The sequence below is a fragment of the Aptenodytes forsteri genome, unplaced genomic scaffold, assembly GCF_000699145.1.
Source record: "Aptenodytes forsteri isolate BGI_AS27 unplaced genomic scaffold, ASM69914v1 Scaffold32, whole genome shotgun sequence".
In the NCBI taxonomy this organism is placed as follows: Eukaryota; Metazoa; Chordata; class Aves; order Sphenisciformes; family Spheniscidae; genus Aptenodytes; species Aptenodytes forsteri.
In genome coordinates this window covers 7,842,937-7,856,391 of record NW_008795138.1, presented here as the reverse complement: position 1 = coordinate 7,856,391, position 13,455 = coordinate 7,842,937, and positions in this window count along the sequence as shown.

Genomic DNA, 13,455 nt, shown 5'->3' with positions numbered 1-13,455 from the left:
AGGCTGCCCAGGGAAGTGGTTGAGTCCCCATCCCTGGGGTTATTTAAAAGACGAGTAGATGAGGCACTTAGTGACATGGTTTAGTGGGTGGTGGTGTTGGGTTGACGGTTGGACTCGATGATCTTAGAGGTCTTTTCCAACCTCAATGATTCTATGATTCTATGATTCTATTCTATGATTCTCTTCTCCAAGCTGAACAACCCCAACTCTCTCAGCCTTTCTTCATAGAAGAGGGGTTCCAGCCTGCTGCAACAGGTCTATGTCTTTCTTGTGCTGGGGACCCCAGAGCTGGATGCGGTACTCCAGGTCGGGTCTTACCAGAGCAAAGTAGAGGGGGTCATTCCAGGTTCTGTGTGGATATAGGCACTTCTGCAAAGCCAGTCCTTGATAGTATAACTTCCAAAAGTGACAAATAATGATTTAAAAATTTCACTTCTCAAAGTCCCTGATTATTATACACAGATGTTGCAGTCCCTGAATTCCATGGCCACTTGCTCTTTTACTATTTCCCAGGCAACAGAAATTTTCTTGAAGACCAAGGAACAGGCTGCCCAGGGAAGTGGTTGAGTCCCCATCCCTGGGGGTATTTAAAAGACGAGTAGATGAGGCACTTAGGGACATGGTTTAGTGGGTGGTGGTGTTGGGTTGACGGTTGGACTCGATGATCTTAGAGGTCTTTTCCAACCTCAATGATTCTATGATTCTATGATTCTAAGTAATGATCAGCTGTAGGTTACCCTGGCTGGTTTTTACTATTGGCATGACAGCAGCTGACTAAGATTCTATTTTTCTGATTTGATTGGGCATCTACTGCTTACATGAAGCTATTACTATACAGAAAATTGATTTTAAACTTAATTTCCTTAGGTCATTTAAATGCAAGACTACATTTCTTTCATGTTCTTTATCATCTTTGAAAAGCGAGACTGTCATACATTTCTTTCATGTTCTTTATCATCTTTTGAAAAGCGAGACTGCATCTCAGTTCTTAAGTTTTAACACCTGACTTTGGATGAAATGTGCCTACCTTCACACTAAGTGTTTCCACAGAGCTTCAATCTCCAGAAGAAATTAATTTAAGACTCATGTTTGCTGCATCATTTCTTTTCTCCTGTTTTCTTAGTGTGATGGCTTTTGTGAGCTGTTCCTGAACACACAGCGCTTCCCAGCATGAAGTATGGATTCTATGTATGTGACCTAGGAGTATGGATTTTCCTGCAGCTGTCAGAGTGGACAATAGACAGACACTGCAATACTCATCAGGTAGTTACTTATCACAGGGACTGCCTTTTCTTTATTACTTGCTGCTACTTTCCAAATTAAAACATTAATAGTATGCAGAAATTCTGAATGGAAATATAAGCAGAGAGAAGCAGGAAGAATGAATGGAGTATTCTGTTCATCTAATTAGACTTCCCATTCTTTTGCATCTCAAATGTTCCCTGTAGCTTTCCTACTGATTTCATTTGGAACAGATTATACCCTAGATAAGCGAAGGCTACTGACACTATGGAATTATAATATTTGACAAACTAAGTAGAACTTTCTGTCCCTTACTTCAGAAATCTTTGAAGGACAAAATAATGAACCATTGCACTAGGTTCCTAATGTGCCTGTAAGTAAATAGTATTCCTTAATGTAGGTATATATTTTTGCATTAAACAGATCATCCTTCATTATTTTATCAAAATATTTACTGATTAGTAGAAACCTGTCTTCCTGAATGTCATTGTCAAAATGAAATTGCAGTCTTATTTTTAGCAAGCACCTTCTATGAAAGAGGTTAAATGCTAAAAATTAACATATTCTTTAGCTGCCAGAAGTTTCCTGTGATACTGATTATTTTAATTTTGTGTAGCTTTGCCAGATTAATTTGTTTTCAGTCACTGAAAACTTGTAAGAAAGAAGCTTTGTTAACTTGCATTTTATGTAAATAATATGCAATATAGTAATCTAATACAGTTCATTCGTACATCTGATTGTCTCATTATAGTCACTAGTCTTTTGACAGTGCCTTCAACTGGAAGAGAAATTGGTATTCAGCTAGAAGAAACCGTGTCTAACATGTGGCTCAATCCTGTAAAGTAATACTGAGCCTTCAACTTTCAATGAAGTTTCACAGAAACTTATCACAGAACCAGAATTATTGAAGTGGGAAGGGACCTCTGGAGATCCTCTAGTCCAGCTGGCCTGCTCTGAGCAGGACCAACTAAAGCAGGTTTGTTCAGGGCTGTGTCCAATCAGGTTTTTAATTTTTCCCAGGACGGAGACTTCCCAGACTCTCTGAGTAACCTGTTCCAGGGTTTGATCATCATCACAATTAAAAAAAAAAAAAATGCTTAAACAGAATTTATCAGTATCCATTGCTTTTTATTCTGTCACTGGAAACAACTGAGGAGTCTGGCTCCATATTCTCATCAAGATATGTTAATACCTGATGCTGGGGGAAGATCACTCTGAGTCTTCTCTTGTCCAGGCTGAACAACCCCAGTTCTTTCAGCCTCTCCTGATATGACAGTTGCTCCAATCCTTTTGATGAACTCACTCCAGTATGTCCACATCTTTCTCGTACTGGACAGACCAGACTTGGACACAACACTCCAGATGTGGCCTCACCAGTGCTGAATAGGGAGGAAGTATCATCTCCCTTGACCTTCTGGCAACGCTTTTCCTCAGGCAGTCCAGGAGGCTGTTGGCTTTCTTTGTTGCATGGCGACATTGCTGCCCCATGGTCAAGGTGGTGTCCTCCAGGGTCCCCAGCTCTTTCTCAGGGAAGCTGCTTTCCAGCTGGTTGACCTCCAGCATGTATTAATGTATAGGAATAACTCCTGCCCAGGTGCAGGGCTTTGCACTACCCTTTGATGAACTGCATAAGGTTCCTCTCTGCCCATTTCTCCAGCCTGTTGAGGTCCTTCTGAATGACAGCGCACCCATTTGGTATATCAGCCACTCCTTCCAGTTTTGTATCATCTTCAAACTTGCTGAGGGTGTACTCTGTCCCGTCATCCAGGTCATTAATGAAGAGACTGAGCAGTATTGAACCCAGTCTCAATCCCTGGTGTACACCACTAATGACTGGCCTCCAGCTGGACTTCATGCCACTGTTCATAATGCCTTGAACCCTTCAGTTCAATCTACTTCACTGTCCACTTATCTGCCCCATACTCCCTAAGTTTGTCAATGACGATGTTAACATCCTCATGAGGACCAGGTCCTGAGAATTTTAGGCTTCTTCCAGTTGTCTGAAGAAGGCCTTTTCTAATTATTCCTGATCAGGTGGTCTGTAGCAGACATGCACAACATGACACACATTGGTCTGCCCTCAGACCACAGCTTCTCATTTGGCTCATCATCTATCTCCAGGCAGATCTCTATGCATTCCCATAAAGGGCAACTCTACCACTGCTGTCCTGGCCTGTCCTTTCTGAAAAGCCTGTATGCATCCATGACAGCACACCAGTCATGCAAGCTATCCCACCACATCTCTGATATTCCTGAGTTTGTTGCCCTGCAACTGCATGCAGACTTTTTTCCTGTATGTTCCCCATGCTGTGTGTGTCAGTGTAGGGACACTTCAGAGAGGTACCAAGTTAAATCGATTTCCCCTCAAAAAAAGAGAGAGCTTCCCTCATATTGCTGTCTTCTCACCTCTTCCTTTGTGTGAATATGCTTGAATTAAGCCCCTTTCAGTTGTTTTATTTGTTACTTTTGAGGTCTCTTGCCCACATTATCTTTCACCCTTTGCTTGCCAAGCTGGTCCACCATTTCCTCATTTGATTGTGGGTTTTCAACTTCCTCCTCTGTCATTCCTAGTTTAAAGCTCTCCACATCAGGTTGGCCAGCCTGTTGGCCAAGACATTTTTTCCCCACTTTATCAGATGGATACCTTCTCTTACAAGCAATTCCTCAGTTCTCCACGAGGGTCCCATAGAGATAGAAGCCAAACCCTCTTGCTGCCAACAGGACATAGAGGATCTGGTGTTGACATACAGGATCTGTTCACTTCTCCTCAAGCCCTTCCACACACCAGCAGGATCAAGGAGAACACAACCTGGGCCTCCATGTTCTTGGAACCCTGGGCCCATCTCACCTCCAGAGCTGTGTAAGTCACTTTCAACACACTAAGTGTCCTCTGGCAGCTTAGTTGGTGCTCACATGGAAAAGCAATAGAGGGTAACAATTCAAGGACCAGCCAAGCCTTAGCAAATTTCCAACAACATCCTCAGTCCAAGGCCCCAGCAAGCAGCAAAACTCCCCAGACAGAAGGTCATGGGAACCTCTATCCCCTGCTGCAGGGAGTCTCCCCAATGGTATCATTCACCACCTCTTCCTGGTGCTACTGCAGGGCTCAGTCTCAGCTAGCTCAGCTGCTTTGTTGGAAGGAACTCCTAGCCCCTCATCTGCTACCAGGGCACTGAACCTCTTCTGTAGTTGCAGAACTGCAGATGGAACAGTAGCCATTCTCCTGGTACCAGAGGTCACGCACTTCCAGCCTTCACCATCACAGGAGTCGCTATTTCCCCAGCTGATAAGCAGATGAGGGAAGAGTGACTCATGAGTGAGGCAGAGTCTGCCTGCACCTCCTTCAACATAGTTGGAGGTCGAGGCTTTTGTATCTGCACAGTCTCAGAGAAGATCCAGACAATCTTCCTCATCATTTCTGATGCTGCTCAGTCCACTGAACTCCTACTGCAGCTCCTTTACTTCACACCACAATATACCACTACTTAAAGAGGGGTTCTAGAGAAGATGGAGCCAGGCTCTTCTCAGAGGTGCACTGTAAAGGAACAAGGGGCAAAGTTCACACACTGGACATTTCTGTCAGACATAAGGAAAAATTGCCACAGTGAGAGAGGTTAAGCACTGGAACATGTGACCCAGGAAGGTTACAGAATCTCCATCCTTGGAAATTTTCAAAACTCAACCAGACAGGGCCATGGGCAGCCTGATCTGACTTTGAAGTTGGCCCTGCTTTGAGTAGGAGGTAGAACTAGATGGTATTCAGAAATCCCTTCCAACCCATTCTATGATTTTATGAAATATGTTTTAAAGCTGCCAATATCTTTTGCAATTTACAGAAGTTTAAAACCAGCTAATATTCCAAATATTATTGCTAGTCATCTTTACCTGTAGTGTTTAGACAGGGAAAGGAGGCTAAAAAGAGGCTGAAAAGTTAAAGGGACATCAGATACTAATCCTTAGCCTTTGCTTCTTCTGTATTTCTTCTGGTAATACAAATTCCAGAAAAAAATCCTTGTTAAATTTTATCAGTTTAATAGGAATTAAATCATTGGACTAATACATAAAGTACTGTAAATCCCAGAGCACTGAATAGAGAATAATCTCCACTTATCAGTGGTTTTAACCATGTTATATGACAAGATACAAATTATTTAATAGTTTACTTTCTGGATACTTAAGAATATTATACTTGAGTTACTCTAAGTTTATTTTTTGCATTACAGATTACTATCAAGGAATAAACAAATAAGGTACTGTGAAATGAAATAGTCCATTCACAAGGCATATTTCTGGATATTCTAGGTAAGGCCAGCTATTAAACACCTATGTTAGATAACTAGTTGCAGAAAAACAATCTTTGTTCATTTGTTTTATGCAAAAAAATCCCTAGTTAATGTGACTAGAAAGCTACACTTCATTAATGATTTCATGTCAAACTTCAGAAATAAATCCAGTCAGCCAGATGTGGCAACTGCAACTATACAGTCAACTAAGAGATAATGCAAAGACGAAATGTAGATTTAGCTTACATTTTTCTGAACAAAATGGAAAGCACCAACACTATATTCCAATATAGTTCTTTCCATTACAAAAATCTTATCTACCTTCCATTAAATATGTATCCAGAAAATAATTTTATCCCTGGTTGTGCTGTGAGTAGCTGTGGAACAAGTCTAAATACAAGGAACAGAATGATTCACAGCTGCTAAAATGAATTTATTAAACCCTTTTTTCACTTTCTATTTCAGTCATGATTTTGCTGCTGCCAACACTTCCCCTGATATGATGCTTAGCAGTGACAATACCAATTGGTGCATATGCATATATAAATGTGTGCTTGAGAGACAGACAGGAATTAAATGCAGCAAGGAGATGGCATTTGTGTGAAGCCAGGTTTATTGAGACCTATTTATGAGTGGAAAAGCCTGAAGACTGAAGTGTTGTGAAAAGGATCAGATAAATTTACTGGGTTTATTAATTTACAGTGAAAAACTAATTTTCATCTAAATTCACCTTAAATATTTTGAATATAAATATTGCTGCCTTATATCTACCAAAGGCCCTGAGCATGACTGATTTTTTTTTTTTTTAAATATGTATCTATTCAAAGGGTCACTGGTTAATAACAAATGAAATAGCCACATAGATCCTTCAATAGCTGATGTCCAGATATTTTCCCCAACACTTTCCACCATTCTTTTTAGCAAGAAAGAAGGAATAAGACTATTTTTCTTTTCCGAAGAAAAGGCTGTGTGCATATGCTATCTTTCAAATGTAGTGAGGCTGGCTACAACGTACATCACTTTGTAGTATCTAGATTTTACCATATCAGTTGTTAATATGTAAGTTTTCACATTGCGGTAGAGCTATGAGAAATCAAGAGATTGAAGAAAGAAATAGCCTGGGTAGTCTAAGGAGGGATATTCCTATTGAGGTGATATAAGCCATACATGTTAGCATACTGCCCTGGAGTTTAGAAGAATTGCTAATTTAGAATAAATTGTTAATTTATTATAATAATTATATTAGTTAAAATTAATATAGCCATTAAAATGGACTAAAATTAATGCAAAAAGCAGAGAAAAGAGAAAACAATTACAAAAGGAAGAAGAAGAAGAATGTGTAATAGTGGTATGAAAATTGGATGTATAAAGTCAACAGAACTTAAGGAAGTGAAAAGAAAGACATTGAAGAATTTTTCTTTGTTTTTTTATACAACTTTTTTTTAGAGTAAAGTAATATAACTCTAAGAAAACATCCTGTCACAGATGTTCTCATTTTTAATTAAATAAAATAAAGCTCAATTCACGTTATAAACAAGAAAATAATACTTAGTCCGTAGGTGTTAAAATGAATCTCATAGACCTTCTAACTATTTTGTTGATTGTGACTTCTGGAAACTGAACAAATATCTCTGAGAGATAAATATCCTTCACTGTTTCCAAAAGCATTCTAAGAACTATGGCACTTCAGAAAAATATTCTCTTAAAATCTGAAATATGGATATTTATATAAAGAATATAAAGATGAGTATTAACCAGGACACCACTTTTTCTGGTAATGTGTAGCAGTCATGCTTAGCGAAGTGGAAATGGGAAGCAAAGGTGGAGAAGCAAAAGGCTGGGGTTTTTTCTTTGGGTTTTTTTGTTTTGTTTTAGGGCTTTTGTTTTTTGTTTTTTTTTCGAAACAAAAGCACACTAACACCTGCATTTCCTATTAATAAAATTCTGTAGACCTGGTTTCAGGTTTTATCTTCAAACCATTCTTCTTTTTTTTTTCAGTTCTCTAAAGGGTAATTTCATGATGATTGGGTTAACATTTCATAATATATAAACAAATATGTACCTGTTTACTTTTATATTTTTAAATTTCAAATAAAATAAAAAAAAAATTCAAAAAGACTAAGATTTTTGAAATTTTATTTTTCAAGTAAGCCATTTCTATGTCAATAAAATGTTCCCAAGTAGCCATTCCCTCAAAAATTTCAATGGAGGTGGGTTTTTTTTTTTTTTTTCCCAAGTCTGAGCTATGAAGTCCTTTACTCACTGTATTTTTCCATTTTTATTTCTTGCCTTTCATAAGAACATCACTTTAAGTAGTCAGACATTAAAGTGTTTTTTTACTCCATTCTAATTAGAAAGTTCACAACATTTTAATACCTGTGACAAAGATTTTCATTTGTTATACATACATCTTAGGGAGCAGATGGAATTGTAGTGTGAGTGATCATGCATAAAATTTACATTCCCAAATTCTAAAGAAAAACAGCAGACCTGCACTTAAAAGAGAAGAAGAAAGAGAAACCATGACAAACTTGTCAAATTAAAAAAATAAAGAAAAAAGGGGGGGCAGGGGAAGTATGTTATACACCCTTTCTCTTGTACTGGATGCTGGTATGAGAGGAAAAAATTAACAGGGCTTTATTGCATGTACTCTACTTCCAATCTTGAACATATAGACACTTGCTAAGCAAATTCAGCTGTCTGTCAAGCAATTGTCACCCAAAGGAAAGAAGGAAGGTAGATATCATGAGACTTAAATTTCAAAGCTTCTTGTTAGAAAATAGGTGTCTAATATTCTTATGTTGAAATGAAGGAGCAAAAATCAGTAAAGAGAGAAATCTGTTTAGCAATAATCTACACTGCTATATGTCTTCTAGTGTGCTAACATGATTCTGTTATTCTGCCCACATTTTCCTTTCATGAATGATAGAAGTTTTTAATCAAGAAGAACCTCTGAAGCATTGAAGTGAATCTTGATTATTGATAAGTTCAGCAGTATGTACTTGACATTGTTTTTTAATACTGTTTTTTCCATTCAGCATCTTTCTAATGGACCTATTGGTCAATGTTTCATGTTTAATTCAGTCATTATGCTCCTAAATAATTCATGACCGAAAAAAATGAGGAATATATTCTCATAAATTCTATAATATTTAAGTGCATGTATTTTTATTTATTTATTTTTACTCCATCATTGTAACCAACTCATATTCTTCTGTGTTTTGCTTAACTACTTCATAATAATTCTAGATTGTTCCTGAGGGACGTTGCAACTGTATTTCAAACATAAAATACTGAAAACATACTGTGGCTGAAAATTCACTGCTTAACGCTATCCAATTTCCACAGCAACATCTTCCCCATTGTTACCAACTGTCAGAGAGCTACTCATAGTCAGTGATTTATACAAACAAGTAGCAAGGGGAAAATTACTTGCAGGGAACAAGACAGATTATGCAAAGGAGTATCATACAGCAAAACTGAATTCATTTGTTGTTATGTAGAGCTGACCATTAACAGCATCTGTATTTTTAACATGAAGCATGCAAAAATAACAAAACATTGAAAAAGTATGTGTTTAGATACCAGACACATTTTCATTCAGGCAGGAATATAAACTGGAGAGAATTATAATTGTACATTAGGGAATGATTATTTAGTAAATTTATCTTGAAAAGAATTGGTCTGGGAAGATGAGACTTAGAATCATAAAATAGTTTAAGTTGGAAGAGACCTCTGGAGGTCTGCTGGATCAAACACTCTCCCAAACCAGGGCGAACTTTGAAGTCAGATGTAGCATCAAAGTTATATAGGTCCCCCAGGGTCATCTCTAGTTTTAGTTGTAAATATCTTTAAGGGTGGAGTTTCTATCAACCTCTCAGGGAAACCTGTTCTGATGCTTGACCACCCTCCTGTGAAAAATGTCCTATATTGCAACTTTTGTCTGTTGCCTCTTGCCCTATCACTCCAAGGAAAGTCATGCTTCTTCTTCTCTATAGTATTCCATTAGGTAGCTGAAGACAGCAAAAGATACCTCCCACTAGCCTTCTGGTTTTTTTAAGAATGAACAAACTCAGCTCTCTCAGCCTTTCCTTACCCATAATGGGCTCTAGTCCTGATCACCTTGGAGATCCAACCCTGGATCTATTTCAGTATGTCAGTATATTTTTTTTGTACTTGGGAGCCCAAAACTGTCCTCGAGGTGTGGTTTCACAAATGCCAAATAGATGGGAATAACCTATTCCCTTGACATGCTGGCTGTACCTTCACTAAAACAGTATGGGATATGCTGCACAGGCACACTGCTGACTTCCAGTCAACTGGCTGTTAACCAAGATCCCCAGCTCCTTTTCTGCAGAACTGCTATCTAGCCAGTTAGTCCCCAGACTGTACTGAAAATAAGTTGTTCTGCAAGAGATGTAGGATTTTTCATTTGCCTGTGTTGTATTTCACAAGGTTTCTGTTAGCTACAGGAGACCATCAAAAGCCTTGCTAAAGTGAAAGTAAATGAAATCCACTGTTCCGCCCTCAGCCAGTGCATCAGTCATCTCATCACACAGAACAGTTTGGTTGGTCACACACAGTTTGCCCTTTGTAAATACATGCCAGTGTTCCCAGTTACCTTCCTGTTCTTCATCTGCCTCAGTATAGCCTTCAGGTGTATTTGCTCTGTGATCTTCCCAAAGTCTGCAGGGAGCCTGTAGTTCCTCCAAATCTTCTTCTTGCCTGTTTTGAATATAGAAATGGCATTTGCCTTTCCCAGTCATCAGGACCCTTCTGCAGTTGCACTTGCCTTCGCAGAACGGGAGAGGGCTGCCTCATAATGATATTAAGCAGCTTTTTCAGGGGTCTTGGATGCATCCTTTCAGGGGCTGTGAACTTGTATATTTCCAGCTTTCTTGAGTAACTACTAATTCAAGCCTGCATTAGGAGGGTAGTACTTCTCTCCCGCAAGCTTGGCAACTCAACATGGAAACCTGGGACTGCAGACCAGGCCAGTAGAGGGTGAGGAAAAGAAGGACTTGAGTATCTCAGCCTTCTCCATGTCCTCCATCACTAGCTTTCCTTTCCCATTTGTCGGAGGGTCGGCGTTCTCCCTGGCTTGCTTTCACTGCCTCCAGGCCTGCTCAAGTCCTTCCCATTTCCTTTCACACCCTTCACCAGTTTCAACTCCAGCTGAACTTGGGTCTTCCTAATTCCCCCTGTGCATGCTCATGTGTTGCGTTTATATTCCTGCTCAGTAGCCTGTCCTTTTTCCACCTCCCATCCACTTTCTTTTTGCCTTTAGGCTGAGTCAGGTATTCCCTGCTGGGCCAAGCTGACTTTTTCCTGTTGCTACTTGTTTTCTTGCCATTGAGGATGGGCTGTTCTTGTGCATTGAGGAGGCAGTCCTTGAAGACAGGCCAGCTCTCATGAGCTCTTTTGCCCTTCAGGGCAACTCTTAAGAAAGGGAGCTTTTCAGGTCCTGAGCAAAACAGTATCCATCCTCTTGCAGCCCAGGGTCTTTGGTCTGCCTTTTGCTTTCCTCAGGACATTAAACTCTACTGTCTCGTGGTCACAGCAGCCAAGGCTGCCATTGACTACCACATCCTTGGCCAGTTCTTTTTCCTTTGTGATTAGCAGGCTCAGTGAAGCACTTTCTCTTTTTGGCCCATCCAGTACCTGTATCACATATTTGTCTCCCAGGCACTGGAAAGCACCTGCCTTGTTTGTGCTCACCATGCTGCCCTCTCTATGAAACCTGCAGTTGTTAGAGTCTCCCATAAGAGTCAGTTTCTATGATCAAAAGATTTCTTCTGGTTGTTTAAAAACAATATACCAGCAGGCCCCAACTTCCTTCATCCTGTCCCACAGAGGCCTCTGATTACCTTTGATCTGCTCAAGATCTTCCTTAGCATTATTCTTGTTACAAAGAGTGGTAGTTGCAGTGCCGGACAAGCTTTGGCAATCTGTCTGTGGTGTCCTAGGTCCAAAAGATGCAGCAAACTTCTAAAGATAACAAGTCTTTCAGAAGGGAGCCCACCACTACTTTCACCCATCATTTCCTCTTTGTGCTTAAGGTTCCAGTCAGGCATGGCTGGCCCAAATGCCTTCCCTAGCACAATTCACTCCTCTCTGAAAACATTCTGAAGAATAAAAAGACCTCTTCTTGTTGACAGAACTCTTGTGAGTTCTTTAGAGCTGCAAGTGGGGAGACAGAGAGGGGAAAGGTTGTGAGCTACGAATGGAGGAGGAGAAATGTAAGGGTTGTTCATAATAGCAATCAAAATATCTCTCAGATGTAATCTTTTAGAAATAAATTTGAAAACTAGTTTGATGTTATGTGCTGTCCCCCTAAAACCTTGCATTTAGAGCAAGACTATAAAATTTCATTATGTAGAGTTAAAACTTTATTAGGTAAAGCCACCTCCTATAACTGAAACAAACTTTTAATTCCTTAACAAAGCAATACAGGTATTTGCTGAGTAAGTTTAAAAGATGTTGAACTTTCCAATTACTGAAATGTGAAAAGGCAAGAATGTAGGTCATTAGAGTAAGACTTGAAAGCATGCTGTTTTATTGGGTCTTCACCTTAATTTTTATTATGCTTTTGTTTTGGTCTTTTCTATTGTGTACAACTCATATGAAAGACACTGTGAGTCTTACAGTCTCCTATAAGGTAAGAGTAATGAGAAAGTATCAAACCTAGTCAATTAGGAGAGTTGTTAGAAAACTTAAAGGTCATATAACCATTTCTACTTTTCAATAACGTATTACATTCAAGTCTAATTTCTGTTTGGAAAGGAAATTGAGATGCAGATCTGGGCATAAGACCGCTTACTCATAAAAAGTTCAATTTAATATTTGTAATTAAATGTTCATCTATCTCATTATAGAGATAACAAATTAATAATAATATCTAGACTTAAATTTCTCTCACCTCTTGATAGATATAGAGAACTAGGGGATTGGTTGAATTGCTTTTGTTGAAGAAATTCACACATTTGACTTCACATTCTAGAAGTCTTCAGTGAAGTAGAATACTTTTTTAGATACTATCAAAACAATTTATTTTCATTCATATTACAGAGTAAAAATCCCTATATTTAAAACAATGGGAATTAGGAGATGAATGTGCTATCTCCTCTTTGGTTTTTACACCTTTTGAGAGACCAAGCTTAGTTCTTCCTTAAGAAAGAATTTTAAAGGTATATCATTATAATTCATCAGTTCATTGGAAAATTTTTAGTTATTTGAGTTTGTGTTGTTTTAACACAATTCTTTTTTGTTGTTTTTAACTATTCCAGAACTTAAAACTTATTTTAAAAGCAATGGCTTATTCTTGTGAAATACTTGATGGAAAAGCTGAGGACTGAGTATGTATATGCTACTCTATAACATACTGTGTAGCTCCCAACCACACAGGTTTGAGCCAGAAGGATAACTGATAGTGCACTAAAACATATTTCTCAACAACCTTCACAAATATTCACAAATTGCATCTGGTAACTCCATCTCTTCCCCACTTCTGGCAACAGATTCATACTGCCCCATTCATGAAACATAAGCATACCCACTCTCCAGCAAACTTTAGAGCTTTAGTAGAAATTAGCCACAGACTTAAAACTACAGAGTACCATCAGAATAAAACAGGAGAAACTGTTGTCATCAATAATGGAGAATTTACTAAGTGAAAATGTCAGATAATCTTAGAAATGCTACTAGGCTCCAAGCTTTAGGGGTGTCCTGGTTTCGGCAGGGATAGAGTTAATTTCTTTCCTAGTAGCTGGTACAGTGCTGTGTTTTGGATTTAGGGTGAGAACAATGTTGATAACACACTGATGTTTTAGTTGTTTCTAGGTAATGCTTACACTAGCCAAGGACTTTTCAGCTTCTCATGCTCTACTGACTGAGAAGGCTGGAGGTGCACAAGAAGCTGGGAGGGGGCACA